General features: G+C 45.2%; 24 non-coding genes across 24 annotated transcripts; all 24 read right to left on the bottom strand.

Moving 5' to 3' along the window:
* Window positions 1-2435: 2435 nt before the first annotated feature.
* Window positions 2436-2507, bottom strand: trnad-guc (transfer RNA aspartic acid (anticodon GUC)). Its single transcript has one exon. It is a non-coding gene; the product is annotated as a tRNA-Asp (tRNA).
* Window positions 2508-2874: 367 nt separating this feature from the next.
* trnav-cac (transfer RNA valine (anticodon CAC)) lies at window positions 2875-2947 on the bottom strand. The gene has a single exon. It is a non-coding gene; the product is annotated as a tRNA-Val (tRNA).
* Window positions 2948-3791: 844 nt separating this feature from the next.
* Window positions 3792-3864, bottom strand: trnav-aac (transfer RNA valine (anticodon AAC)). Its single transcript has one exon. It is a non-coding gene; the product is annotated as a tRNA-Val (tRNA).
* Window positions 3865-4490: 626 nt separating this feature from the next.
* trnad-guc (transfer RNA aspartic acid (anticodon GUC)) lies at window positions 4491-4562 on the bottom strand. Its single transcript has one exon. It is a non-coding gene; the product is annotated as a tRNA-Asp (tRNA).
* Window positions 4563-4929: 367 nt separating this feature from the next.
* On the bottom strand, window positions 4930-5002 carry trnav-cac (transfer RNA valine (anticodon CAC)). The gene has a single exon. It is a non-coding gene; the product is annotated as a tRNA-Val (tRNA).
* Window positions 5003-5603: 601 nt separating this feature from the next.
* Window positions 5604-5676, bottom strand: trnav-aac (transfer RNA valine (anticodon AAC)). Its single transcript has one exon. It is a non-coding gene; the product is annotated as a tRNA-Val (tRNA).
* A 626-nt stretch (window positions 5677-6302) lies between these two features.
* trnad-guc (transfer RNA aspartic acid (anticodon GUC)) lies at window positions 6303-6374 on the bottom strand. The gene has a single exon. It is a non-coding gene; the product is annotated as a tRNA-Asp (tRNA).
* A 367-nt stretch (window positions 6375-6741) lies between these two features.
* Window positions 6742-6814, bottom strand: trnav-cac (transfer RNA valine (anticodon CAC)). Its single transcript has one exon. It is a non-coding gene; the product is annotated as a tRNA-Val (tRNA).
* An 840-nt stretch (window positions 6815-7654) lies between these two features.
* trnav-aac (transfer RNA valine (anticodon AAC)) lies at window positions 7655-7727 on the bottom strand. Its single transcript has one exon. It is a non-coding gene; the product is annotated as a tRNA-Val (tRNA).
* A 626-nt stretch (window positions 7728-8353) lies between these two features.
* On the bottom strand, window positions 8354-8425 carry trnad-guc (transfer RNA aspartic acid (anticodon GUC)). The gene has a single exon. It is a non-coding gene; the product is annotated as a tRNA-Asp (tRNA).
* A 367-nt stretch (window positions 8426-8792) lies between these two features.
* On the bottom strand, window positions 8793-8865 carry trnav-cac (transfer RNA valine (anticodon CAC)). Its single transcript has one exon. It is a non-coding gene; the product is annotated as a tRNA-Val (tRNA).
* Window positions 8866-9709: 844 nt separating this feature from the next.
* Window positions 9710-9782, bottom strand: trnav-aac (transfer RNA valine (anticodon AAC)). Its single transcript has one exon. It is a non-coding gene; the product is annotated as a tRNA-Val (tRNA).
* Window positions 9783-10408: 626 nt separating this feature from the next.
* Window positions 10409-10480, bottom strand: trnad-guc (transfer RNA aspartic acid (anticodon GUC)). Its single transcript has one exon. It is a non-coding gene; the product is annotated as a tRNA-Asp (tRNA).
* Window positions 10481-10847: 367 nt separating this feature from the next.
* trnav-cac (transfer RNA valine (anticodon CAC)) lies at window positions 10848-10920 on the bottom strand. Its single transcript has one exon. It is a non-coding gene; the product is annotated as a tRNA-Val (tRNA).
* Window positions 10921-11764: 844 nt separating this feature from the next.
* Window positions 11765-11837, bottom strand: trnav-aac (transfer RNA valine (anticodon AAC)). The gene has a single exon. It is a non-coding gene; the product is annotated as a tRNA-Val (tRNA).
* Window positions 11838-12463: 626 nt separating this feature from the next.
* trnad-guc (transfer RNA aspartic acid (anticodon GUC)) lies at window positions 12464-12535 on the bottom strand. The gene has a single exon. It is a non-coding gene; the product is annotated as a tRNA-Asp (tRNA).
* A 367-nt stretch (window positions 12536-12902) lies between these two features.
* On the bottom strand, window positions 12903-12975 carry trnav-cac (transfer RNA valine (anticodon CAC)). Its single transcript has one exon. It is a non-coding gene; the product is annotated as a tRNA-Val (tRNA).
* An 844-nt stretch (window positions 12976-13819) lies between these two features.
* Window positions 13820-13892, bottom strand: trnav-aac (transfer RNA valine (anticodon AAC)). Its single transcript has one exon. It is a non-coding gene; the product is annotated as a tRNA-Val (tRNA).
* Window positions 13893-14518: 626 nt separating this feature from the next.
* trnad-guc (transfer RNA aspartic acid (anticodon GUC)) lies at window positions 14519-14590 on the bottom strand. Its single transcript has one exon. It is a non-coding gene; the product is annotated as a tRNA-Asp (tRNA).
* A 367-nt stretch (window positions 14591-14957) lies between these two features.
* On the bottom strand, window positions 14958-15030 carry trnav-cac (transfer RNA valine (anticodon CAC)). The gene has a single exon. It is a non-coding gene; the product is annotated as a tRNA-Val (tRNA).
* Window positions 15031-15874: 844 nt separating this feature from the next.
* Window positions 15875-15947, bottom strand: trnav-aac (transfer RNA valine (anticodon AAC)). Its single transcript has one exon. It is a non-coding gene; the product is annotated as a tRNA-Val (tRNA).
* A 626-nt stretch (window positions 15948-16573) lies between these two features.
* Window positions 16574-16645, bottom strand: trnad-guc (transfer RNA aspartic acid (anticodon GUC)). The gene has a single exon. It is a non-coding gene; the product is annotated as a tRNA-Asp (tRNA).
* A 367-nt stretch (window positions 16646-17012) lies between these two features.
* trnav-cac (transfer RNA valine (anticodon CAC)) lies at window positions 17013-17085 on the bottom strand. Its single transcript has one exon. It is a non-coding gene; the product is annotated as a tRNA-Val (tRNA).
* Window positions 17086-17929: 844 nt separating this feature from the next.
* Window positions 17930-18002, bottom strand: trnav-aac (transfer RNA valine (anticodon AAC)). Its single transcript has one exon. It is a non-coding gene; the product is annotated as a tRNA-Val (tRNA).
* Between the last annotated feature and the right edge of the window lie 6052 nt (window positions 18003-24054).

Here is a 24054-nt window from a genome sequence, read left to right as displayed (position 1 = left end):
CTTACCTGCGGTTCAAGAGTTCCAGGTGAACTGTTGTTTGTATTGCCCAGGTAAGCGGTCCTGTCAGGCTTCTGAGTGTGAATATATCACACACTCCTTGCTCTTCCCCTCAAGCCTCACACCTCTATACCAAAACAGTGATTGAAAGTTGAAACTGGAAAACAGTGACACTGAAAAATGGTGACTGTGAAAAAAAAACTGTCACTGAAAAAAGACACACATGAAGAAATGTGAAGATTGACACTGATAAATACATCATAATATGAAAAATATCAAAATGAACTAAAATAACAAGATCGTAAGATTGCAGTTTTTTTTTAATGCCGGTGTTTTATTTTTTAGGGGAACCTTTTTCAATGCCAGTATTTATTTAAGTGCCAGTTCAACTTTTTCCAATACAAGTTTTTCAGTGATACTGTTTCCTTTTTCAGTTCAGGTTTTGTTTTCAATGCCTGAATTCAATGTCTATTTTCTAGCCCAAAACACAGTACCCATAATCCTTTGTTCCATTAATTATATAAAATATTGATTATTACAGCTTTAAAAGACAGTACAGGATTTCACAGAATATACAGTCAAAGAAGTGTTTAATTTCCCCATATTCAGTGTTTTTGGATAAACTCTCATATGAAGTTTTCAGTTGATGAGAAAGATGAGAGAAAGTCAGGGTGGTGTACTAATAAAAAAAGGCTTTATTTACAGTGACAGCGAAGCTGAAGTTGTTAAATCTCAGTGGTAGGCACACCCTCCTCCACTCTGTTAGATACAACCAGAATAAATGTTTATAAAAGTAACTTTACTCCTCCACGCTCTCTGCTCCTCCCTGGTAATTTAATCAGAGGATTAAATGTTGCAACATCAGTTCTGGATATGAAAAAATATTCCTTTTGTCGCTATGGAGATGGTTGCTTCATAAACAAAAGGAAAGTTGGTGTCAATGTCTCATGAGAGCACAACCATTTAATTTGCTGAGACTGAATGAGAAAGATGAATTTTGTTAATGTTTGTAATGAGTCTCAAAGAAATCAAAACTGGGAATGTACCATGTGATCAACAGTGTTGTCTCCTTCAATAATAAAGTCATAATCTAGACCACTAGTATGTAGCTTGTGAGCTGTAGAGTAACTGCTGTTTCCTCTTGGGTCATTTAGTGCCATGTGAATGTGGGAATTCAGTGATGAAACTCATTATTTCTAAAGTTTTGACAAAACTGCAACACGAGTGCTTCAGAGGTCCTAAGTGACCCCCTCAATCTGTTACCAAATACTCAGCACTGAAATGCCTCATTGTCAGATAATTCCCACAAACCATGGCAAAGTCCGTGGTTATCAATGGCAGGTTATCTGAGAAATATTTTATGTATAACATACACATGGATTGACAAAGAGACTCGCGTCCAATCCAGAGTCATTGCTCCAAATCCACAGTGGGGAACAACGAAGTTCAGTATTCCACTTGACAGTAATTGCAACTTGCAAAAAAGGCTGGAGAGTTTCTCAACTCAAGCTTTTATAACAGAGACAACTCACCAGAAAAACAACAACAATGGTCATTCGTTCAAAAGTGTAAAACAATTTGTTTACGTCTGCTTGAGAAATTACCTCTTGAGAAATGACCTCTTGAGTTTTTGTCTTCTCTCAGTAGCAGATTTGCCTGACATTGATATCCTTCTGCACAGGCTTGTGACTGCATGTAACATATTATTTATTAGTTTAATAGAATATTGTACAAATAAACATCCACAAAATTACCAATGCACTTTTGACATTAATAGGAAATTTTCTTTCAGTTTGTGATGTTTTGGAATGTGTGTTTAGGGCGGACTCATAGTGATAAGGAGGTTGTAACAGAATCAATGTTATGTTAATAGATCAGGTGTGTAAATATGAGAGTTTTCATCCTGTCACCATCTGGGTTTGGTTATTTCTGCCCCAGCTGGTCATATCTGCTGTAACTCTTCAAAATCAGTTGTTTTTGTGCTGTCCCAGCAGTGGGAAAATTGGACTAATCTTTGAAGAAAAAAGGCTTATTCCTTTCATTTGGGTGGCGTGAAAACTTTTTCACCCAGGAGCCAATGGGATTACAGTCGTAGCTGACAACCCCTGGTAGTTTTGCCTCGGTGACAGTGACCTGAATGTGACAGCTGGTTATCAATTATGCCTCTCATGCAGATGGTAGGTTGGTTTGAAAGCTGGTGGAAATAGTGTTGTTTTTTCTCTGCCATAAGGTCAAACTTTGGTGACATTTAGTAAAGTAAACAAGATGAGCAAGTTTGTATTTATTTTTCAACATGCGTTCATTTCTGTTGTTACAGGGGAAGGTGGCAGTCTCTCCAAGGCAAAGCGTCTGTTGGACAGCAACAGCATGCTGAATGCTGTTGCATTACCTGAGCTTTGCGGTGAAGATTCAGCTGTTTAGCAGAAAACAAAGAAACTCTCCCCATCGGGGAATCGAACCCCGGTCTTCCGCGTGACAGGCGGAGATACTGTCCACTATACTAACGAGGACTGCTGCAGCTCCTAACCAAGCCATGTCATCGGACCAATGGCGCTGCTCTGACATTTACCGCGATACACCCTTTATGTTGGAGGACAGGGACCCATCATTTGTTGCTTTGGCGCTGTAATCAAGAAATGTGGACTTTGAAAATTGGCAAAAGCTTTAAATGGGGAAGTTTGTGTTTACATGGGAGAGCTTTCTCAACTGCAAACCCATAAGCTCTAGCGCCGACATCTACCCATTTTGGGGTGGTTTTTATTCAAGCTCGCAACGATGCTCTTTGCAAGCCAGCACGTCCAGTGGAGACATGGAGCTTACGAATCACAGTTGCTGTCTGAGTTCCCTTTGTTTGAGAAAACCACAGAAGCAGAAAGTTGTTTCCGCCCGGTTTCGAACCAGGGACCTTTCGCGTGTGAGGCGAACGTGATAACCACTACACTACGGAAACTGTCCTGATGCCGCTGTACTGCGCCTGAGGCCGCAAAATGGACCAATGTACTCTGAGCCCCATATGCATTCTCGTTGGAGAAGCTAAACCCCAATGACTTGAATGTGCTACAAAGGGCCCTTGGATACAACACAAGTGAGATTCAAAGCTGGACGTAGTCACAGATGGAGGAGCAAGAGGCATCCACTGGCAATATTTCTTGAGGGACGTGGTCATAAGCTTTTTCCACTACACTACGGAAACTGTCCTGATGCCGCTGTACTGCGCCTGATGCCAGAAAATGGACCAATGTACACTGAGCCCCATATGCATTCTCGTTGGAGAAGCTAAACCCCAATGACTTGAATGTGCTAAAAAGGGCCCTTGGATACAACACAAGTGAGATTCAAAGCTGGACGTAGTCACAGATGGAGGAGCAAGAGGCATCCACTGGCAATATTCCTTGAGGGACGTGGTCATAAGCTTTTTCCACATCCAACCTCAAAGCTTCCTTGCAACAGTAAAGAGGTGGCGTTCTGTTCCTCAACCAGTGGGGAATCCGTAATGTTGCTGCTGAATTGGGGGTTCCTATTTTGGCTGGAGTCTCCTTTGAGGGCCCCTGGAATGAGCTTGGCTTGAGCTTGAGGCATGACAGTCTGAGCAGTGATAACTAACCATCCCTAATTTTTGCTAAAGGAGCAGCCACCACGCACAAATCCACACTCACTGTCGCTGACATGTACACAAACAGAGTGTGTGTTGCCTTTACCCAACCGTCCAATGTATCAAATGGAGACACACAGGTTGAAGGTCAAAGTCACTGTCTATCTTCACTTTGTTTGAGGAAGCTGGGACTGCACAAAGTTGTTTCCGCCCAGTTTCGAACTGGGGACCTTTCGCGTGTTAGGCGAACGTGATAACCACTACACTACAGAAACTGTGGCGAGATTCTCTGTCTGTCCTTGAGGCGGGGAAATGCACCAGTGTGCACTGAGCCCCATAAGCATTTTCACCAGAGAAGCCAAATCCGAATAATTGGAATGTGGACTTCCGCCCAAGCTGGTCATATCTGCTGTAACTCTTCAAAATCAGTTGTTTTTGTGCTGTCCCAGCAGTGGGAAAATTGGACTAATCTTTGAAGAAAAAAGGCTTATTCCTTTCATTTGGGTGGCGTGAAAACTTTTTCACCCAGGAGCCAATGGGATTACAGTCGTAGCTGACAACCCCTGGTAGTTTTGCCTCGGTGACAGTGACCTGAATGTGACAGCTGGTTATCAATTATGCCTCTCATGCAAATGGTAGGTTGGTTTGAAAGCTGGTGGAAATAGTGTTGTTTTTTCTCTGCCATAAGGTCAAACTTTGGTGACATTTAGTAAAGTAAACAAGATGAGCAAGTTTGTATTTATTTTTCAACATGCGTTCATTTCTGTTGTTACAGGAGAAGGTGGCAGTCTCTCCAAGGCAAAGCGTCTGTTGGACAGCAACAGCATGCTGAATGCTGTTGCATTACCTGAGCTTTGCTTTGCGGTGAAGATTCAGCTGTTTAGCAGAAAACAAAGAAACTCTCCCCGTCGGGGAATCGAACCCCGGTCTTCCGCGTGACAGGCGGAGATACTGTCCACTATACTAACGAGGACTGCTGCAGCTCCTAACCAAGCCATGTCATCGGACCAATGGCGCTGCTCTGACATTTACCGCGATACACCCTTTATGTTGGAGGACAGGGACCCATCATTTGTTGCTTTGGCGCTGTAATCAAGAAATGTGGACTTTGAAAATTGGCAAAAGCTTTAAATGGGGAAGTTTGTGTTTACATGGGAGAGCTTTTTCAGCTGCAAACCCATAAGCTCTAGCGCCGACATCTACCCATTTTGGGGTGGTTTTTATTCAAGCTCGCAACGATGCTCTTTGCAAGCCAGCACGTCCAGTGGAGACATGGAGCTTACGAATCACAGTTGCTGTCTGAGTTCCCTTTGTTTGAGAAAACCACAGAAGCAGAAAGTTGTTTCCGCCCGGTTTCGAACCAGGGACCTTTCGCGTGTGAGGCGAACGTGATAACCACTACACTACGGAAACTGTCCTGATGCCGCTGTACTGCGCCTGAGGCCGCAAAATGGACCAATGTACTCTGAGCCCCATATGCATTCTCGTTGGAGAAGCTAAACCCCAATGACTTGAATGTGCTACAAAGGGCCCTTGGATACAACACAAGTGAGATTCGAAGCTGGACGTAGTCACAGATGGAGGAGCAAGAGGCATCCACTGGCAATATTTCTTGAGGGACGTGGTCATAAGCTTTTTCCACATCCAACCTCAAAGCTTCCTTGCAACAGTAAAGAGGTGGCGTTCTGTTCCTCAACCAGTGGGGAATCCGTAATGTTGCTGCTGAATTGGGGGTTCCTATTTTGGCTGGAGTCTCCTTTGAGGGCCCCTGGAATGAGCTTGGCTTGAGCTTGAGGCATGACAGTCTGAGCAGTGATAACTAACCATCCCTAATTTTTGCTAAAGGAGCAGCCACCACGCACAAATCCACACTCACTGTCGCTGACATGTACACAAACAGAGTGTGTGTTGCCTTTACCCAACCTTCCAACGCATCAAATGGAGACACACAGGTTGAAGGTCAAAGTCACCGTCTATCTTCACTTTGTTTGAGGAAGCTGGGACTGCACAAAGTTGTTTCCGCCCAGTTTCGAACTGGGGACCTTTCGCGTGTTAGGCGAACGTGATAACCACTACACTACGGAAACTGTGGCGAGATTCTCTGTCTGTCCTTGAGGCGGGGAAATGCACCAGTGTGCACTGAGCCCCATAAGCATTTTCACCAGAGAAGCCAAATCCGAATAATTGGAATGTGGACTTCCGCCCAAGCTGGTCATATCTGCTGTAACTCTTCAAAATCAGTTGTGTTTGTGCTGTCCCAGCAGTGGGAAAATTGGACTAATCTTTGAAGAAAAAAGGCTTATTCCTTTCATTTGGGTGGCGTGAAAACTTTTTCACCCAGGAGCCAATGGGATTACAGTCGTAGCTGACAACCCCTGGTAGTTTTGCCTCGGTGACAGTGACCTGAATGTGACAGCTGGTTATCAATTATGCCTCTCATGCAAATGGTAGGTTGGTTTGAAAGCTGGTGGAAATAGTGTTGTTTTTTCTCTGCCATAAGGTCAAACTTTGGTGACATTTAGTAAAGTAAACAAGATGAGCAAGTTTGTATTTATTTTTCAACATGCGTTCATTTCTGTTGTTACAGGAGAAGGTGGCAGTCTCTCCAAGGCAAAGCGTCTGTTGGACAGCAACAGCATGCTGAATGCTGTTGCATTACCTGAGCTTTGCTTTGCGGTGAAGATTCAGCTGTTTAGCAGAAAACAAAGAAACTCTCCCCGTCGGGGAATCGAACCCCGGTCTTCCACGTGACAGGCGGAGATACTGTCCACTATACTAACGAGGACTGCTGCAGCTCCTAACCAAGCCATGTCATCGGACCAATGGCGCTGCTCTGACATTTACCGCGATACACCCTTTATGTTGGAGGACAGGGACCCATCATTTGTTGCTTTGGCGCTGTAATCAAGAAATGTGGACTTTGAAAATTGGCAAAAGCTTTAAATAGGGAAGTTTGTGTTTACATGGGAGAGCTTTTTCAGCTGCAAACCCATAAGCTCTAGCGCCGACATCTACCCATTTTGGGGTGGTTTTTATTCAAGCTCGCAACGATGCTCTTTGCAAGCCAGCACGTCCAGTGGAGACATGGAGCTTACGAATCACAGTTGCTGTCTGAGTTCCCTTTGTTTGAGAAAACCACAGAAGCAGAAAGTTGTTTCCGCCCGGTTTCGAACCAGGGACCTTTCGCGTGTGAGGCGAACGTGATAACCACTACACTACGGAAACTGTCCTGATGCCGCTGTACTGCGCCTGAGGCCGCAAAATGGACCAATGTACTCTGAGCCCCATATGCATTCTCGTTGGAGAAGCTAAACCCCAATGACTTGAATGTGCTACAAAGGGCCCTTGGATACAACACAAGTAAGATTCAAAGCTGGACGTAGTCACAGATGGAGGAGCAAGAGGCATCCACTGGCAATATTTCTTGAGGGACGTGGTCATAAGCTTTTTCCACTACACTACGGAAACTGTCCTGATGCCGCTGTACTGCGCCTGACGCCGGAAAATGGACCAATGTACACTGAGCCCCATATGCATTCTCGTTGGAGAAGCTAAACCCCAATGACTTGAATGTGCTAAAAAGGGCCCTTGGATACAACACAAGTGAGATTCGAAGCTGGACGTAGTCACAGATGGAGGAGCAAGAGGCATCCACTGGCAATATTCCTTGAGGGACGTGGTCATAAGCTTTTTCCACATCCAACCTCAAAGCTTCCTTGCAACAGTAAAGAGGTGGCGTTCTGTTCCTCAACCAGTGGGGAATCCGTAATGTTGCTGCTGAATTGGGGGTTCCTATTTTGGCTGGAGTCTCCTTTGAGGGCCCCTGGAATGAGCTTGGCTTGAGCTTGAGGCATGACAGTCTGAGCAGTGATAACTAACCATCCCTAATTTTTGCTAAAGGAGCAGCCACCACGCACAAATCCACACTCACTGTCGCTGACATGTACACAGAGTGTGTGTTGCCTTTACCCAACCTTCCAACGCATCAAATGGAGACACACAGGTTGAAGGTCAAAGTCACCGTCTATCTTCACTTTGTTTGAGGAAGCTGGGACTGCACAAAGTTGTTTCCGCCCAGTTTCGAACTGGGGACCTTTCGCGTGTTAGGCGAACGTGATAACCACTACACTACGGAAACTGTGGCGAGATTCTCTGTCTGTCCTTGAGGCGGGGAAATGCACCAGTGTGCACTGAGCCCCATAAGCATTTTCACCAGAGAAGCCAAATCCGAATAATTGGAATGTGGACTTCCGCCCAAGCTGGTCATATCTGCTGTAACTCTTCAAAATCAGTTGTGTTTGTGCTGTCCCAGCAGTGGGAAAATTGGACTAATCTTTGAAGAAAAAAGGCTTATTCCTTTCATTTGGGTGGCGTGAAAACTTTTTCACCCAGGAGCCAATGGGATTACAGTCGTAGCTGACAACCCCTGGTAGTTTTGCCTCGGTGACAGTGACCTGAATGTGACAGCTGGTTATCAATTATGCCTCTCATGCAAATGGTAGGTTGGTTTGAAAGCTGGTGGAAATAGTGTTGTTTTTTCTCTGCCATAAGGTCAAACTTTGGTGACATTTAGTAAAGTAAACAAGATGAGCAAGTTTGTATTTATTTTTCAACATGCGTTCATTTCTGTTGTTACAGGAGAAGGTGGCAGTCTCTCCAAGGCAAAGCGTCTGTTGGACAGCAACAGCATGCTGAATGCTGTTGCATTACCTGAGCTTTGCTTTGCGGTGAAGATTCAGCTGTTTAGCAGAAAACAAAGAAACTCTCCCCGTCGGGGAATCGAACCCCGGTCTTCCGCGTGACAGGCGGAGATACTGTCCACTATACTAACGAGGACTGCTGCAGCTCCTAACCAAGCCATGTCATCAGACCAATGGCGCTGCTCTGACATTTACCGCGATACACCCTTTATGTTGGAGGACAGGGACCCATCATTTGTTGCTTTGGCGCTGTAATCAAGAAATGTGGACTTTGAAAATTGGCAAAAGCTTTAAATGGGGAAGTTTGTGTTTACATGGGAGAGCTTTTTCAGCTGCAAACCCATAAGCTCTAGCGCCGACATCTACCCATTTTGGGGTGGTTTTTATTCAAGCTCGCAACGATGCTCTTTGCAAGCCAGCACGTCCAGTGGAGACATGGAGCTTACGAATCACAGTTGCTGTCTGAGTTCCCTTTGTTTGAGAAAACCACAGAAGCAGAAAGTTGTTTCCGCCCGGTTTCGAACCAGGGACCTTTCGCGTGTGAGGCGAACGTGATAACCACTACACTACGGAAACTGTCCTGATGCCGCTGTACTGCGCCTGAGGCCGCAAAATGGACCAATGTACTCTGAGCCCCATATGCATTCTCGTTGGAGAAGCTAAACCCCAATGACTTGAATGTGCTACAAAGGGCCCTTGGATACAACACAAGTGAGATTCAAAGCTGGACGTAGTCACAGATGGAGGAGCAAGAGGCATCCACTGGCAATATTTCTTGAGGGACGTGGTCATAAGCTTTTTCCACTACACTACGGAAACTGTCCTGATGCCGCTGTACTGCGCCTGACGCCGGAAAATGGACCAATGTACACTGAGCCCCATATGCATTCTCGTTGGAGAAGCTAAACCCCAATGACTTGAATGTGCTAAAAAGGGCCCTTGGATACAACACAAGTGAGATTCGAAGCTGGACGTAGTCACAGATGGAGGAGCAAGAGGCATCCACTGGCAATATTCCTTGAGGGACGTGGTCATAAGCTTTTTCCACATCCAACCTCAAAGCTTCCTTGCAACAGTAAAGAGGTGGCGTTCTGTTCCTCAACCAGTGGGGAATCCGTAATGTTGCTGCTGAATTGGGGGTTCCTATTTTGGCTGGAGTCTCCTTTGAGGGCCCCTGGAATGAGCTTGGCTTGAGCTTGAGGCATGACAGTCTGAGCAGTGATAACTAACCATCCCTAATTTTTGCTAAAGGAGCAGCCACCACGCACAAATCCACACTCACTGTCGCTGACATGTACACAAACAGAGTGTGTGTTGCCTTTACCCAACCTTCCAACGTATCAAATGGAGACACACAGGTTGAAGGTCAAAGTCACCGTCTATCTTCACTTTGTTTGAGGAAGCTGGGACTGCACAAAGTTGTTTCCGCCCAGTTTCGAACTGGGGACCTTTCGCGTGTTAGGCGAACGTGATAACCACTACACTACGGAAACTGTGGCGAGATTCTCTGTCTGTCCTTGAGGCGGGGAAATGCACCAGTGTGCACTGAGCCCCATAAGCATTTTCACCAGAGAAGCCAAATCCGAATAATTGGAATGTGGACTTCCGCCCAAGCTGGTCATATCTGCTGTAACTCTTCAAAATCAGTTGTTTTTGTGCTGTCCCAGCAGTGGGAAAATTGGACTAATCTTTGAAGAAAAAAGGCTTATTCCTTTCATTTGGGTGGCGTGAAAACTTTTTCACCCAGGAGCCAATGGGATTACAGTCGTAGCTGACAACCCCTGGTAGTTTTGCCTCGGTGACAGTGACCTGAATGTGACAGCTGGTTATCAATTATGCCTCTCATGCAAATGGTAGGTTGGTTTGAAAGCTGGTGGAAATAGTGTTGTTTTTTCTCTGCCATAAGGTCAAACTTTGGTGACATTTAGTAAAGTAAACAAGATGAGCAAGTTTGTATTTATTTTTCAACATGCGTTCATTTCTGTTGTTACAGGAGAAGGTGGCAGTCTCTCCAAGGCAAAGCGTCTGTTGGACAGCAACAGCATGCTGAATGCTGTTGCATTACCTGAGCTTTGCTTTGCGGTGAAGATTCAGCTGTTTAGCAGAAAACAAAGAAACTCTCCCCGTCGGGGAATCGAACCCCGGTCTTCCGCGTGACAGGCGGAGATACTGTCCACTATACTAACGAGGACTGCTGCAGCTCCTAACCAAGCCATGTCATCGGACCAATGGCGCTGCTCTGACATTTACCGCGATACACCCTTTATGTTGGAGGACAGGGACCCATCATTTGTTGCTTTGGCGCTGTAATCAAGAAATGTGGACTTTGAAAATTGGCAAAAGCTTTAAATGGGGAAGTTTGTGTTTACATGGGAGAGCTTTTTCAGCTGCAAACCCATAAGCTCTAGCGCCGACATCTACCCATTTTGGGGTGGTTTTTATTCAAGCTCGCAACGATGCTCTTTGCAAGCCAGCACGTCCAGTGGAGACATGGAGCTTACGAATCACAGTTGCTGTCTGAGTTCCCTTTGTTTGAGAAAACCACAGAAGCAGAAAGTTGTTTCCGCCCGGTTTCGAACCAGGGACCTTTCGCGTGTGAGGCGAACGTAATAACCACTACACTACGGAAACTGTCCTGATGCCGCTGTACTGCGCCTGAGGCCGCAAAATGGACCAATGTACTCTGAGCCCCATATGCATTCTCGTTGGAGAAGCTAAACCCCAATGACTTGAATGTGCTACAAAGGGCCCTTGGATACAACACAAGTGAGATTCAAAGCTGGACGTAGTCACAGATGGAGGAGCAAGAGGCATCCACTGGCAATATTTCTTGAGGGACGTGGTCATAAGCTTTTTCCACTACACTACGGAAACTGTCCTGATGCCGCTGTACTGCGCCTGACGCCGGAAAATGGACCAATGTACACTGAGCCCCATATGCATTCTCGTTGGAGAAGCTAAACCCCAATGACTTGAATGTGCTAAAAAGGGCCCTTGGATACAACACAAGTGAGATTCGAAGCTGGACGTAGTCACAGATGGAGGAGCAAGAGGCATCCACTGGCAATATTCCTTGAGGGACGTGGTCATAAGCTTTTTCCACATCCAACCTCAAAGCTTCCTTGCAACAGTAAAGAGGTGGCGTTCTGTTCCTCAACCAGTGGGGAATCCGTAATGTTGCTGCTGAATTGGGGGTTCCTATTTTGGCTGGAGTCTCCTTTGAGGGCCCCTGGAATGAGCTTGGCTTGAGCTTGAGGCATGACAGTCTGAGCAGTGATAACTAACCATCCCTAATTTTTGCTAAAGGAGCAGCCACCACGCACAAATCCACACTCACTGTCGCTGACATGTACACAAACAGAGTGTGTGTTGCCTTTACCCAACCTTCCAACGCATCAAATGGAGACACACAGGTTGAAGGTCAAAGTCACCGTCTATCTTCACTTTGTTTGAGGAAGCTGGGACTGCACAAAGTTGTTTCCGCCCAGTTTCGAACTGGGGACCTTTCGCGTGTTAGGCGAACGTGATAACCACTACACTACGGAAACTGTGGCGAGATTCTCTGTCTGTCCTTGAGGCGGGGAAATGCACCAGTGTGCACTGAGCCCCATAAGCATTTTCACCAGAGAAGCCAAATCCGAATAATTGGAATGTGGACTTCCGCCCAAGCTGGTCATATCTGCTGTAACTCTTCAAAATCAGTTGTGTTTGTGCTGTCCCAGCAGTGGGAAAATTGGACTAATCTTTGAAGAAAAAAGGCTTATTCCTTTCATTTGGGTGGCGTGAAAACTTTTTCACCCAGGAGCCAATGGGATTACAGTCGTAGCTGACAACCCCTGGTAGTTTTGCCTCGGTGACAGTGACCTGAATGTGACAGCTGGTTATCAATTATGCCTCTCATGCAAATGGTAGGTTGGTTTGAAAGCTGGTGGAAATAGTGTTGTTTTTTCTCTGCCATAAGGTCAAACTTTGGTGACATTTAGTAAAGTAAACAAGATGAGCAAGTTTGTATTTATTTTTCAACATGCGTTCATTTCTGTTGTTACAGGAGAAGGTGGCAGTCTCTCCAAGGCAAAGCGTCTGTTGGACAGCAACAGCATGCTGAATGCTGTTGCATTACCTGAGCTTTGCTTTGCGGTGAAGATTCAGCTGTTTAGCAGAAAACAAAGAAACTCTCCCCGTCGGGGAATCGAACCCCGGTCTTCCGCGTGACAGGCGGAGATACTGTCCACTATACTAACGAGGACCGCTGCAGCTCCTAACCAAGCCATGTCATCGGACCAATGGCGCTGCTCTGACATTTACCGCGATACACCCTTTATGTTGGAGGACAGGGACCCATCATTTGTTGCTTTGGCGCTGTAATCAAGAAATGTGGACTTTGAAAATTGGCAAAAGCTTTAAATAGGGAAGTTTGTGTTTACATGGGAGAGCTTTTTCAGCTGCAAACCCATAAGCTCTAGCGCCGACATCTACCCATTTTGGGGTGGTTTTTATTCAAGCTCGCAACGATGCTCTTTGCAAGCCAGCACGTCCAGTGGAGACATGGAGCTTACGAATCACAGTTGCTGTCTGAGTTCCCTTTGTTTGAGAAAACCACAGAAGCAGAAAGTTGTTTCCGCCCGGTTTCGAACCAGGGACCTTTCGCGTGTGAGGCGAACGTGATAACCACTACACTACGGAAACTGTCCTGATGCCGCTGTACTGCGCCTGAGGCCGCAAAATGGACCAATGTACTCTGAGCCCCATATGCATTCTCGTTGGAGAAGCTAAACCCCAATGACTTGAATGTGCTACAAAGGGCCCTTGGATACAACACAAGTGAGATTCAAAGCTGGACGTAGTCACAGATGGAGGAGCAAGAGGCATCCACTGGCAATATTTCTTGAGGGACGTGGTCATAAGCTTTTTCCACTACACTACGGAAACTGTCCTGATGCCGCTGTACTGCGCCTGACGCCGGAAAATGGACCAATGTACACTGAGCCCCATATGCATTCTCGTTGGAGAAGCTAAACCCCAATGACTTGAATGTGCTAAAAAGGGCCCTTGGATACAACACAAGTGAGATTCGAAGCTGGACGTAGTCACAGATGGAGGAGCAAGAGGCATCCACTGGCAATATTCCTTGAGGGACGTGGTCATAAGCTTTTTCCACATCCAACCTCAAAGCTTCCTTGCAACAGTAAAGAGGTGGCGTTCTGTTCCTCAACCAGTGGGGAATCCGTAATGTTGCTGCTGAATTGGGGGTTCCTATTTTGGCTGGAGTCTCCTTTGAGGGCCCCTGGAATGAGCTTGGCTTGAGCTTGAGGCATGACAGTCTGAGCAGTGATAACTAACCATCCCTAATTTTTGCTAAAGGAGCAGCCACCACGCACAAATCCACACTCACTGTCGCTGACATGTACACAAACAGAGTGTGTGTTGCCTTTACCCAACCTTCCAACGTATCAAATGGAGACACACAGGTTGAAGGTCAAAGTCACCGTCTATCTTCACTTTGTTTGAGGAAGCTGGGACTGCACAAAGTTGTTTCCGCCCAGTTTCGAACTGGGGACCTTTCGCGTGTTAGGCGAACGTGATAACCACTACACTACGGAAACTGTGGCGAGATTCTCTGTCTGTCCTTGAGGCGGGGAAATGCACCAGTGTGCACTGAGCCCCATAAGCATTTTCACCAGAGAAGCCAAATCCGAATAATTGGAATGTGGACTTCCGCCCAAGCTGGTCATATCTGCTGTAACTCTTCAAAATCAGTTGTTTTTGTGCTGTCCCAGCAGTGGGAAAATTGGACTAATCTTTGAAGAAAAAAGGCTTATTCCTTTCATTTGGGTGGCGTGAAAACTTTTTCACCCAGGAGCCAATGGGATTACAGTCGTAGCTGACAACCCCTGGTAGTTTTGCCTCGGTGACAGTGACCTGAATGTGACAGCTGGTTATCAATTATGCCTCTCATGCAAATGGTAGGTTGGTTTGAAAGCTGGTGGAAATAGTGTTGTTTTTTCTCTGCCATAAGGTCAAACTTTGGTGACATTTAGTAAAGTAAACAAGATGAGCAAGTTTGTATTTATTTTTCAACATGCGTTCATTTCTGTTGTTACAGGAGAAGGTGGCAGTCTCTCCAAGGCAAAGCGTCTGTTGGACAGCAACAGCATGCTGAATGCTGTTGCATTACCTGAGCTTTGCTTTGCGGTGAAGATTCAGCTGTTTAGCAGAAAACAAAGAAACTCTCCCCGTCGGGGAATCGAACCCCGGTCTTCCGCGTGACAGGCGGAGATACTGTCCACTATACTAACGAGGACTGCTGCAGCTCCTAACCAAGCCATGTCATCAGACCAATGGCGCTGCTCTGACATTTACCGCGATACACCCTTTATGTTGGAGGACAGGGACCCATCATTTGTTGCTTTGGCGCTGTAATCAAGAAATGTGGACTTTGAAAATTGGCAAAAGCTTTAAATAGGGAAGTTTGTGTTTACATGGGAGAGCTTTTTCAGCTGCAAACCCATAAGCTCTAGCGCCGACATCTACCCATTTTGGGGTGGTTTTTATTCAAGCTCGCAACGATGCTCTTTGCAAGCCAGCACGTCCAGTGGAGACATGGAGCTTACGAATCACAGTTGCTGTCTGAGTTCCCTTTGTTTGAGAAAACCACAGAAGCAGAAAGTTGTTTCCGCCCGGTTTCGAACCAGGGACCTTTCGCGTGTGAGGCGAACGTGATAACCACTACACTACGGAAACTGTCCTGATGCCGCTGTACTGCGCCTGAGGCCGCAAAATGGACCAATGTACTCTGAGCCCCATATGCATTCTCGTTGGAGAAGCTAAACCCCAATGACTTGAATGTGCTACAAAGGGCCCTTGGATACAACACAAGTGAGATTCAAAGCTGGACGTAGTCACAGATGGAGGAGCAAGAGGCATCCACTGGCAATATTTCTTGAGGGACGTGGTCATAAGCTTTTTCCACTACACTACGGAAACTGTCCTGATGCCGCTGTACTGCGCCTGACGCCGGAAAATGGACCAATGTACACTGAGCCCCATATGCATTCTCGTTGGAGAAGCTAAACCCCAATGACTTGAATGTGCTAAAAAGGGCCCTTGGATACAACACAAGTGAGATTCGAAGCTGGACGTAGTCACAGATGGAGGAGCAAGAGGCATCCACTGGCAATATTCCTTGAGGGACGTGGTCATAAGCTTTTTCCACATCCAACCTCAAAGCTTCCTTGCAACAGTAAAGAGGTGGCGTTCTGTTCCTCAACCAGTGGGGAATCCGTAATGTTGCTGCTGAATTGGGGGTTCCTATTTTGGCTGGAGTCTCCTTTGAGGGCCCCTGGAATGAGCTTGGCTTGAGCTTGAGGCATGACAGTCTGAGCAGTGATAACTAACCATCCCTAATTTTTGCTAAAGAAGCAGCCACCACGCACAAATCCACACTCACTGTCGCTGACATGTACACAAACAGAGTGTGTGTTGCCTTTACCCAACCTTCCAACGTATCAAATGGAGACACACAGGTTGAAGGTCAAAGTCACCGTCTATCTTCACTTTGTTTGAGGAAGCTGGGACTGCACAAAGTTGTTTCCGCCCAGTTTCGAACTGGGGACCTTTCGCGTGTTAGGCGAACGTGATAACCACTACACTACGGAAACTGTGGCGAGATTCTCTGTCTGTCCTTGAGGCGGGGAAATGCACCAGTGTGCACTGAGCCCCATAAGCATTTTCACCAGAGAAGCCAAATCCGAATAATTGGAATGTGGACTTCCGCCCAAGCTGGTCATATCTGCTGTAACTCTTCAAAATCAGTTGTTTTTGTGCTGTCCCAGCAGTGGGAAAATTGGACTAATCTTTGAAGAAAAAAGGCTTATTCCTTTCATTTGGGTGGCGTGAAAACTTTTTCACCCAGGAGCCAATGGGATTACAGTCGTAGCTGACAACCCCTGGTAGTTTTGCCTCGGTGACAGTGACCTGAATGTGACAGCTGGTTATCAATTATGCCTCTCATGCAAATGGTAGGTTGGTTTGAAAGCTGGTGGAAATAGTGTTGTTTTTTCTCTGCCATAAGGTCAAACTTTGGTGACATTTAGTAAAGTAAACAAGATGAGCAAGTTTGTATTTATTTTTCAACATGCGTTCATTTCTGTTGTTACAGGAGAAGGTGGCAGTCTCTCCAAGGCAAAGCGTCTGTTGGACAGCAACAGCATGCTGAATGCTGTTGCATTACCTGAGCTTTGCTTTGCGGTGAAGATTCAGCTGTTTAGCAGAAAACAAAGAAACTCTCCCCGTCGGGGAATCGAACCCCGGTCTTCCGCGTGACAGGCGGAGATACTGTCCACTATACTAACGAGGACCGCTGCAGCTCCTAACCAAGCCATGTCATCAGACCAATGGCGCTGCTCTGACATTTACCGCGATACACCCTTTATGTTGGAGGACAGGGACCCATCATTTGTTGCTTTGGCGCTGTAATCAAGAAATGTGGACTTTGAAAATTGGCAAAAGCTTTAAATGGGGAAGTTTGTGTTTACATGGGAGAGCTTTTTCAGCTGCAAACCCATAAGCTCTAGCGCCGACATCTACCCATTTTGGGGTGGTTTTTATTCAAGCTCGCAACGATGCTCTTTGCAAGCCAGCACGTCCAGTGGAGACATGGAGCTTACGAATCACAGTTGCTGTCTGAGTTCCCTTTGTTTGAGAAAACCACAGAAGCAGAAAGTTGTTTCCGCCCGGTTTCGAACCAGGGACCTTTCGCGTGTGAGGCGAACGTGATAACCACTACACTACGGAAACTGTCCTGATGCCGCTGTACTGCGCCTGAGGCCGCAAAATGGACCAATGTACTCTGAGCCCCATATGCATTCTCGTTGGAGAAGCTAAACCCCAATGACTTGAATGTGCTACAAAGGGCCCTTGGATACAACACAAGTGAGATTCAAAGCTGGACGTAGTCACAGATGGAGGAGCAAGAGGCATCCACTGGCAATATTTCTTGAGGGACGTGGTCATAAGCTTTTTCCACTACACTACGGAAACTGTCCTGATGCCGCTGTACTGCGCCTGACGCCGGAAAATGGACCAATGTACACTGAGCCCCATATGCATTCTCGTTGGAGAAGCTAAACCCCAATGACTTGAATGTGCTAAAAAGGGCCCTTGGATACAACACAAGTGAGATTCGAAGCTGGACGTAGTCACAGATGGAGGAGCAAGAGGCATCCACTGGCAATATTCCTTGAGGGACGTGGTCATAAGCTTTTTCCACATCCAACCTCAAAGCTTCCTTGCAACAGTAAAGAGGTGGCGTTCTGTTCCTCAACCAGTGGGGAATCCGTAATGTTGCTGCTGAATTGGGGGTTCCTATTTTGGCTGGAGTCTCCTTTGAGGGCCCCTGGAATGAGCTTGGCTTGAGCTTGAGGCATGACAGTCTGAGCAGTGATAACTAACCATCCCTAATTTTTGCTAAAGGAGCAGCCACCACGCACAAATCCACACTCACTGTCGCTGACATGTACACAAACAGAGTGTGTGTTGCCTTTACCCAACCTTCCAACGCATCAAATGGAGACACACAGGTTGAAGGTCAAAGTCACCGTCTATCTTCACTTTGTTTGAGGAAGCTGGGACTGCACAAAGTTGTTTCCGCCCAGTTTCGAACTGGGGACCTTTCGCGTGTTAGGCGAACGTGATAACCACTACACTACGGAAACTGTGGCGAGATTCTCTGTCTGTCCTTGAGGCGGGGAAATGCACCAGTGTGCACTGAGCCCCATAAGCATTTTCACCAGAGAAGCCAAATCCGAATAATTGGAATGTGGACTTCCGCCCAAGCTGGTCATATCTGCTGTAACTCTTCAAAATCAGTTGTTTTTGTGCTGTCCCAGCAGTGGGAAAATTGGACTAATCTTTGAAGAAAAAAGGCTTATTCCTTTCATTTGGGTGGCGTGAAAACTTTTTCACCCAGGAGCCAATGGGATTACAGTCGTAGCTGACAACCCCTGGTAGTTTTGCCTCGGTGACAGTGACCTGAATGTGACAGCTGGTTATCAATTATGCCTCTCATGCAAATGGTAGGTTGCTTTCATTGGGCTTTGCAACACCTTGTTGAGAACAAGAAGGGAGGGGGGAGTTGTGGCCAATGAAGCATTTGCTTTGGTCTGGTGCTGGTGGTGGTCTGGTGCGACATCTAGTGGCAATGAATATCGTATACAAACCCACACACACGTGTGTATATATATATATATATATATATATATGCATTTCACGTCAGCTGTATAGGCCTTTTAGTGTCTTTCAGCTCACTGTTTTAGTTGTATCGCTTTGGGTCACTCTTACAACTCTCATCACCCTGGTGACCAAAAACACAATTCCAAACGCTAATGATGTGTCAACCAGGGGAGTAAATGGGTAAATATTAACTGCTTTCTTCATATCAGCTTTATAAAGTGATCAGTGTTTTGTTTACAACTTGTTCCACTGTCCCCAAATTGGCAAAAAAAATCAATTAAATGCTCCTTTCAAGTACATGTTTACTTGAATTTAACTGAACCCAGGTTGAAGTTCTTTCATGTGGGCTGTGATGTGGGTCAGTATATCATGTGGAGCGAGGACGAGAGACAGAGGAAGAGGAAATGTAGATATTAAGCACAACCTAATTAGACAGAAATATATTGAAAAAGACAGAGAAAAAACTAGTGATGAAGAAAGAGTGTGTGTTTGAGAGCGAGTGTCCAGGCTACAGAGCAAACCACTTCAGTTCATCTGCTGCGCATTTGGCTCCAATTAGCATGCAGCCCCCTCTAGCTCCAGCTTCCTCTCTCTCTACCTCCCTCCCTCCCTCGCTGCCTCCTCTGTTCTCTCTTTGCAGTTTCCCCCATCGCTCTGTTCCTACAGCATACATCTCTGACACAATTACCTCCATTGGCCTTTCTGGTCAGTGTGTGGAAGAGAAAAAGGAGTACCTGCATGGATGTACGTTTGTCTGCCTCCATTCACAGGTATGTGTGTGTGTGTGTGTGTGTGTGTGTGTGTGTGTGTGTGTGTGTGTGTGTGTGTATGTGTATGTGTGTGTGTGTGTGTGTGTGTGTGTGTGTGTGTGTGTACCTAGCCTCCCCCTGCCTTTTTCCATAACAGGCCACCACCAAGGCAGACCCCCTCTTGTCAGTTTTAAGACATTAGGACACACACAGAGACTGAACAAAGCCCCCACAGTTAGTCAGTCAGTCCACTGAGCTGCACAGAGGTTGGGGTTTGTAAATGGTTACATATTCCCTTAGCTGCATGCACATAATGATCACTCGCAGGGATTTCAACTTGTTAGATGAAAAGATGGCTCTGTGCTGATCATGAGATGAAAGAAAAAGCTCTCTCCTTTGCTGTTAAATATTAAAATCTGGCAGAACAATGAATATCTTTACAACACAAATGTGTGTTAATGGCAGTAAAACTTTCCTTAATTTGACACCAGTACAGTTTTGAAAAGTTTGCAGTTTAATCATAAAAAAAAATGTCACGTTTTCAAAAGTGGTCTATCATCATGTCATCGTACTCAGTTAAAATAGCAAATACCTTTCTCCACATGAGTGTATGAGAGCATGACTGTGAAAGTTACGAGTCAAATGGTTGTTTTAACCGCTATGACCTTCCATATCAGGATGACATCACCCTGTACAGACGCACACACATTCATGTTCCAGTTATTAAGTCAAGTTCTCTCTTGATCGCTGGTGCTTGCGCTTACTCTGATGACCCAGGGGTCCCCTCAGGATGAGCTCTTATTGAGTCATTTGGAGTCCTCACACTGTCAGACCACCCAGTGATGAAGACTGTGCAGGGCCTCTGACTCCTGCTGCACATCATGCCCTGTGTCTCTCTGCTGTATTTCTTCCTCATTCAATATTTAATATAAACAGAAAAGGTCACAAAAACAAGACTTAACATGGGAGAGGAATGCAACTGAAAATATGAGGTATAAGCACTCGGTTCACGTCAGTTCACAGCATTAGAATGCGTCTCGAGCGGCCGCTAGTGATCGGATCTCACTTCCTCGCTCTACATGCATATAAACATGTATGCGTTGTTGTCTTTAGCAAGTCCAACGGGTCCATTGTCAATGTATTTGTGTGTGTGTGTGTGTCTCTGAGAGAGCAAGAGGGATTGAGGGAATCAATGCGCTGCACACAGCTCTACAGTGAAATAGTAAAATAGTTTTGGTTCATTATGAGACTGTGGTGGAACTAATCAGACTGTGTCAGAGGATGTCAGTAGAGTAGGCGGACACATTTGCATTCACACTGCTAAAAGAATGTGGTATGAATGTGGTCTGTGATCAGATTGCAAATGCGTCCTCAATGAGTCTTGGGTGCATTCACACCTGAGACGGATGTTAATGCCAGGTCAGAACAGGGCCTTAACAGCTCAGGGAGGTTGTACTTTGCAATTCACAGAATAATTGTGTAAATTTTCACAAAACAAACAAAGATGTCGAGCCCAACAGTTGTGGAAAAATGTTAAATAACGTCAACTTCGTGGTGGGGCTAGGGGAAAAGTTTGAGGATCAACTAAATCAGTTGGCCTAAACCTCAGGGGACTATGAATATTTGTACAAAATCCTATGGCAATGAGCGTTTCTCATAGGAATTTTTTGAGCATCCATGGTGTTTGGCACATGTTGGGGAGCATGTGCTGGACCACTATTTACACATGTCAGCATGAGAAAAGCTTAAGGCGACCGTAGAATCGTTCGGGTCATTCGTGTTCACCTCAACATGCATTTGCTTTTGACACTTGAAGGGCTCTGGAGATAGATGCAGTGAAAAATGTCAAAGAACAAGATGTCTCAACACATAACATGAATAGATAAAGAAATAGATAATACAAATTTAATGAGCATGACTCATTTCAGTAGGGTCCCCTTCGTTTTATATATTAGCCTCAGTCAGCAGCGTGCGGTGTAGAAAGTATAAGCTAAGGCGATTATGTTTTGTTGTGAATATTAATGAACCATGTGAAACTTCTGCTCGTAATAGTGCTTCACCTATATGCATTCTGCATATGACTGAATACATCTTGGGAAAACACTGATATTTAGTTATATTTATTTAGACTAAAGTGGTGGATCAACTGACAGATTCCTAGAGCCACACTGGTGGCATGGCCAAAAATGAACAAATGAGGTAACCAGTGGAAAGAAAGTTTTTTGTAAGGTAGTTTATTTGCCAAACATAAAAACATCCCTTTTTATTAGCTGCTGTTCTTAGATTGAGGTCAGACTAAATTGATGCAGCATCAGGCCTCAAAGTTTTAAGACTTTAGTTTCCTGTTCACCTTAACAAGAGAACGGGATGTTGCTGTACTGTGCAGATTCCTTTATTCTCAATCTTCCAGCTCGGTGTCTTCATTAAGGGTTCAACTTCTTCATCAACTGGGCTGTCACACTTCACGTATTATGTCAGGTATATTCATATCACATCAAACCCTCTCTATACAGGATGTGATGTGGATGCCTCTAATAAACCTCCTATGATCCAATACAGATGAGGTTAATTGTATTGTCTCTTTTATAACAGTGCACAGAGTAGGACTTTCTTACAACTAGAGCTTTCCCATAGTAATGGTTATCTTCTGTAGTTTAGAGTAGGCGTGTGTGTCTGGTGTGTCTGATTTTGGGATTTGTGTCTAATGATGTTTTTACTTATCTCTTGTTTGGGACAGAGCAGCTGTGGAGGAAGTTTAAGAGGTCAGCCGTACCCAACAGCAAGATGAATAGTCACTAAACACAACCCAGCTTTAGCTAGCTGGAGACAGGTGAGACTAAGTCACGCAAGATTTTAGTGAGTCATGAGTGACGGAGCAAAAAAATTGTTGTGTCCAGAGTTCTGATGTTTGTACCAGACAAAGAAATTCAGCGTGCATGCAGATGATACATTTTCCAGTTAATTTACTGTTTTATATACTGGGTGGTTAGTGGTTAGTTTTGCATGGTTTAGCTGATACATAACAAATTCTGCATACTTAACATTCCTAAAAGGTTTCCAGATTGAATCTGTGCTCCAGGCAGCCATTGGATTCCTTTTATTTCGATATAATATGACTGGCATAGGAGAAATTTGGCATTTCTGGAACAGCTGCCATGATTGAAGAAATAATTTTGACTGCCAATGGCTCAAGAAGAAATTTTGTGGTATACAAACAGTTAACCACTAGTAAACTAGTAACATTAAAGCAATGAGCACAACGTCCATTTTGCTATCCAGTGACATCATTTACTTTGACCAGAAATATCCTGAATTACGTACACGTGTTTGGCAATGAGTCAAATGTCCAAAAGACATCCAGAGGTTGGCATGAATTTTTTTTTTTTTTTTTTTTACTGAATACGGATGTGAATCACTCTTCATTCAGTTCTCATTCAGAAAATCGCCCCCACGGACAAGGTTGACTCAATGTTGAAAAAGCACTTTGGATCAAAGAAACCACCAAATGGCATAAAATGCTCCAGCCTGCAGCTGCTGAAGGTACAGCAGTGTGGTTCACCTTCTCAGAGCTGGTGGTTTTTATTTCAGGGTTAGAGTGGGGACAGAGGCTAACCAACCGACAGTTAACAAATAGTCTCCCTGCTTTTATAGAGCTGGGGAAAGGAAACCAAGAATGCCACTCAACTTCCTCCTAGCCGCCACACACACACACACACGGAGGCACACATACATGCCACTAAAAAGTGATGAGGAGGGGACTGACTGCGGTCACATTTACAAGAAGACTCTACTCAGCAGCAGCCCACAGTTTCCCAGGCAGATTTATGATGGATTATGTTTCAGTTTTGAGTCAGTGCATATCCTAGTATTCACAAATACTCTGATCTTATCAGTTCTCAATTCCTGTTAAATTTGTGATTGTGCTATCTACAAAAACATAGACAATAGACAAGGAATAACATGAGAGCTGTAATGTCTAACAGCCAGAGGCTCTGCTGTGGAGGCTGCTGAATAATTCAGTGGGCACAGAGCTGGACAGGGGCTCCGAAACATGTCATGGATTAATAACACTTATTGTAAATTCTGTTGAGATAGCCAGAATAGAAAGCACCCAAAGGGCACAAACCTCCACCATGATTGCACAATCCTCAAATATAATTGTTGTCCATGTAAACCATGTAGTCCATCTGGATCTGGTTCCAATTTTTAACATATCACACAGTCTTCATCATATTTCCATTATCTCCTTTTGCACGCACCTTTTATTGGGTATGACCCGTGTGTCCTGTATAGATATAAGTAAAATATTATCACACTGTATAAAAAAAAAAAAAATCAAGCACATTTAATTGTGACTTGGACACCCGGATCAAGTGACGCCAGGAAAACACCTGGACCATGACAAGGTGTTCACTGTTGAACTACACATATTTTTCCGGAGTGGATGCTTTTTAGTGCTACAGTAGTGTAAAAGAGCTGCAAAGTATCCACCCACCTATGCCTAGCGACCTCCTTAATGACCAGCCGAAACGGAACTTGTTACAAAACACCCAAGAGGAAACAGCATGAAATCAGGTAGCCCTCCAGATCCCATACTGGACATCAAACAATGTTCTCAGGGTTCAAACAATTTTCCCCATCAACGACCAAATATCCATTCACCCCTGTTCCCTTCCATGATTCAGGGAAGCTGTTTAACCCATGTCCGTGACCATGGGTCAGTCTTTCAATTAAACCAGTAAATCTGAGTGAATCAAACTGGAATAAATCCTGCTTCTCAGGTGAG

This window comes from Seriola aureovittata, chromosome 7 (genome assembly GCF_021018895.1).
Source record: "Seriola aureovittata isolate HTS-2021-v1 ecotype China chromosome 7, ASM2101889v1, whole genome shotgun sequence".
Lineage (NCBI taxonomy): Eukaryota > Metazoa > Chordata > Actinopteri > Carangiformes > Carangidae > Seriola > Seriola aureovittata.
This window is presented reverse-complemented; position numbering and strand designations above follow the sequence as displayed.